Consider the following 4,084-nt stretch of genomic DNA (forward strand, 5'->3'; position numbering starts at 1 on the left):
CCCCACACTAAAAGTTTTTTGTACCAATAAAATGTTGGCACTAGTCGAGTCACTCCCCTATCGGGGTAACCGTGAGTCCCTCTGTGAGCCCTAAAGGCCAGAAGACAAAATACCACTACTGAAGTCTCTGCGACTTTGATAGCCCTCTATCTTGGCCCTCTTGACTCTATCCCTTACAGCTCTACTCTCACTGCTCCTCATCTTAATCCGTTGAGCGCAGTCCACGATTGTAGAGTAGGTATCGAAATCCTTGGATGCTACAACCCTAAACAATGGCTCCACTAGCCCATTCACAAATCTTTGAATCTTCATCTCCTCTATAGAAACTAAATAGGGCACACACTAAGCCAACTGTGTGAATTTGATGCCATATTCTGACATTGTCATACTTGGGGTCTGTACTAGTGCCTCAATCTCCCTAGCTCTTGCATTTCTTACATTACTGGGTAAGAATCGATTCAAGAATACTATACTGAACTCCTTTCAAGTCAATGGTGTTGCATCCGCCAGCATACCTCTATGCAAGGAGCCATACCACTCTTGTGCCACATCCTCTAATCAAAAAGTGGCTAGCTCCACTGATCTAGTACTAGAACATCCCAAGGCCTCACAACTCTTTTCCATCCTGTCTAAGAAAACTTGGGGTTTCTCTAATGCATCAGACCTTGTAAACGACGGAGGCTTAAGCTTTAGGAAGTTAGGAACTGAAACCTCTACATGACCCCTCTCAACCTCTGGATGTTGGCGGTCAGTCTGTCCTTGTGAGCTAAGGGATGCTTATGCTGCATGTCTCCCCTCTACTATCCTTTGTATGTCGTCCATACTGGTTGCCATCATCTCCACAACCCTATTAGCTCCCTGTAGACCTGCAGCCAGGTCCTCTATTAAAAAAATGCCCCAGTCGATTGGGTCACGACCCAATTCTCCCCTCGAGCTCGTGACAACCGCCGCGACATCCCAGTAGACATTTGTTACCCAGAGTGCGAACCGGAACCCCACAAGACTTTAGTACCATTTATTTTTCATCTCCCTTGCGAGTAATCATCGCCAAACCTCATTTTAAAAGAATTTTAAGCTTTTTCCCTTTCAAAATCGTGGATAATAAATTTTCGCCTCATAGGGGCGTTTTCGTCATTTTTCCTCAAAATTTTTCGAACCCGACTAAAGATGTAGTAGATGAGTGGAAAACACATATTTCATTATTTAAAAATAAATTTGGGTGTCTAAAACATTTATTAAAAATGCTATTGCAACTATTTGAATAAAATAAAAATATTCTAATTTCTTGTAAAACAATATTTATAGAGTCATCGGTAAATAATTTTTGTAATGTAAAAGCTAAATAAATTCTTACGTACTATAATACAGATAACCGGGATATGAAATTTACTTTACCGTGACTCGTGGGCCCACAAGGAACAAAAGTGCACAAAGGCAGTAAACCTACAGTTTTTGGAGTAGTAAAGTCGACTATAATCTTTGACGATATCTGCTATCCACAGGTTACCTCGGGCCTGAATGGGTGGAAAGGAGGGTGGTGAGATTATAAAATCCCAGTGAGTAAACAGATACCATCTAAACCATCTAAAGTCGAGTAAATGGAGACAGATAAAACAGTTTAACATATTGAAATTCATCACCTTTCAACTTGTTTCAACCAAATAAAATCAATTCCTATCAATTGAGTAATTAACATGGCTTATGAATTTCTTAAAACTTTGGCTCGTGCCAAAATCATTATCATACTCAGTCATCAGGGATACCTTGGCTGCTGGCTATCCCAAACCGAGTTCGCCAAGGCTATTAAAAAGTTATGTACTCATAAATCATGTTTTTTATTTTATTTTGAAAATATAACCGTTCCTTAGCGTTGGCTGAGTTTGCCCTCACGTGGTGGTTTGGCGTGAAGTGAACTTTAAAAGTTATACCTTGGAGTTACCCTACTCGCCTCTCCAACCGAGGTAAGAATATGACCAAGTTTCGTGCCCCTCTAATAGGCTAGTCCACAGAACCAGCCCACTGCAGCAAGCTAACCCACCATACAATAAAATTTGCAGCAGCATGGCATGGCAATTTTATCATTATCTAGCCTATCAAGGCAAACAACAGTTTATACATTTCAACATAAATACCAATTTAGCCATTCATGCCAATATTGTCATAAGCCAATCAATTAGAACCATAAATTCACAATACGTCAAATGGTCTCCAATTACTCTATTTTCAAAGCCATTATTCAATTTTAAAACAATTTTATGAAATCATTTCTTTAAATCACCTTTGGTTTATAAGACCGAAAAATTAATCATTTAATTCATTTTCCATGAAATTCACAAAATTGGATAAAAACCACTTTAGATAATTAAGACGATAGTAAGGTTACTCACAGTACTCGGTGTTCGATATACTCCTATTCCCGACCTTTGGGCACAATCTCTTTACCGTTGTTAGAGGGCTCACCACCTACACATCATATGTGACACGAATTTAATAAATTGTGTCAATTTATCATAAACTATTTTAGGCTCTATGAATCTACATGAATGCACGAAATGTGATGCAAAATGTCCGAATAGCCGTTTAAATACGGTATTCGACCTAATTTGCACTATTCTCGGTGTAATTGGCTAAAACCTTCAATTTAACTCCAAATCGATTTCTTTCACTTTCTACATTCCAATTATACTTAAAATACCTCAATGACTGTGAATATGATTCAATTTATCAGTCCGGACCATAAATCGCACATGTTTATACATTAGGTAAACATTTGAATTTTCATGCCGAAATTTCCTATTAAATTTCTAGCCTCACCAATCATTAAATACCACCAATATATCACAAAATATCATCAATTTCAGCCTCAATATCCTCCCTAGAAAATTTGGCCTCTTGTGGGTTTGTGAAGAACAAAGTGATTCCTTGCTAGATTTTCATACTTTCCATTACCAAACAACCAAAAACACTTAACTAGCTTGAAATCTAGCAAAATCAATGCTCAAAACCTCTCCTCTCAAATTCAGCCAACATGGGTTCATCATGCAAACTTGAGTTCTAAGCAAGGAAAATGAAAAAGAAAGCATGGGTAATGTAAATCACAAGACAAAATCACAAAATTTTACCTTTATTAGCTTAATCCCTTGAAATCCCACACTTTTTCTTCAATTTTCCCACCTAGGGCTTGTGTTCTTTCCTTTCCTCTTCACTTCATGCTTTGGCCGGCCATATGGGTGAGAAATGTGCTGATTTTGTGTCAATTTATAAGGAAAATAATAAATGGATGAGATTTTGACACATGTCACCATTCCATTGGTCCATGTGTCATACTTAGCCATTAAGCAATCTCTCTCTGTCACTTAAATTTTTTCAATTATCCATGATAATATTGGGTAAAATCCATGTGCTGGATAAGTGTTGGATGGTGTAAAATTACGATTTTGCCCTTAGGTGGAAAAATGACTATTTTGCCCCTATGCTTGAAAAAATACCAGAATTAAAATTTTTCACCTCTCAAACTCAAATCATACTCCAATGAATCAAATGTGATCAAAATTTTTTCTAAAAATTTCTATTTTGTCCTCGAGTGACAATATTACCATTTTACCCCTAGAACATGAAAATTCCAAATTGACTCCAATTCAGCTCTCGAACTCCAAATCATCATTTTAAGTCATTCTAGGGTTTTAAAATTCTCAATTTCATCTTAAGATCTCTATTTAGACTAGTTCGAGGCTTAATTAACTTAATAGTATCATTTGGTACAATATCGACTTTTGACGATTTTTTGGGGCTTTCCAAGTATGCAAGCATATTGTCAATCATATAAAGGACATGGCAAGTACTTTATAAGGTCAGGCTTGACAGATTATCTATCCGGATCACCTTAAGGCTATTCCTCTTTCTGTCTACTCACAAGCATATCCGCTCTCATCGACCTAGTGGCCCTACCACGTCTGCCTCGCCCCCTAAGGGTGGATGTCAGTGGCCAAGCCGTCGTCTCATCAGGAGCATCTTGCTCCCCCATCCATCTCAAGGCGGCTCATGTCTCAGGCAGCATTCTTACCTAGACAATAGCAAATACTTG

The sequence above is a fragment of the Theobroma cacao genome, chromosome 5, assembly GCF_000208745.1.
Source record: "Theobroma cacao cultivar B97-61/B2 chromosome 5, Criollo_cocoa_genome_V2, whole genome shotgun sequence".
In the NCBI taxonomy this organism is placed as follows: Eukaryota; Viridiplantae; Streptophyta; class Magnoliopsida; order Malvales; family Malvaceae; genus Theobroma; species Theobroma cacao.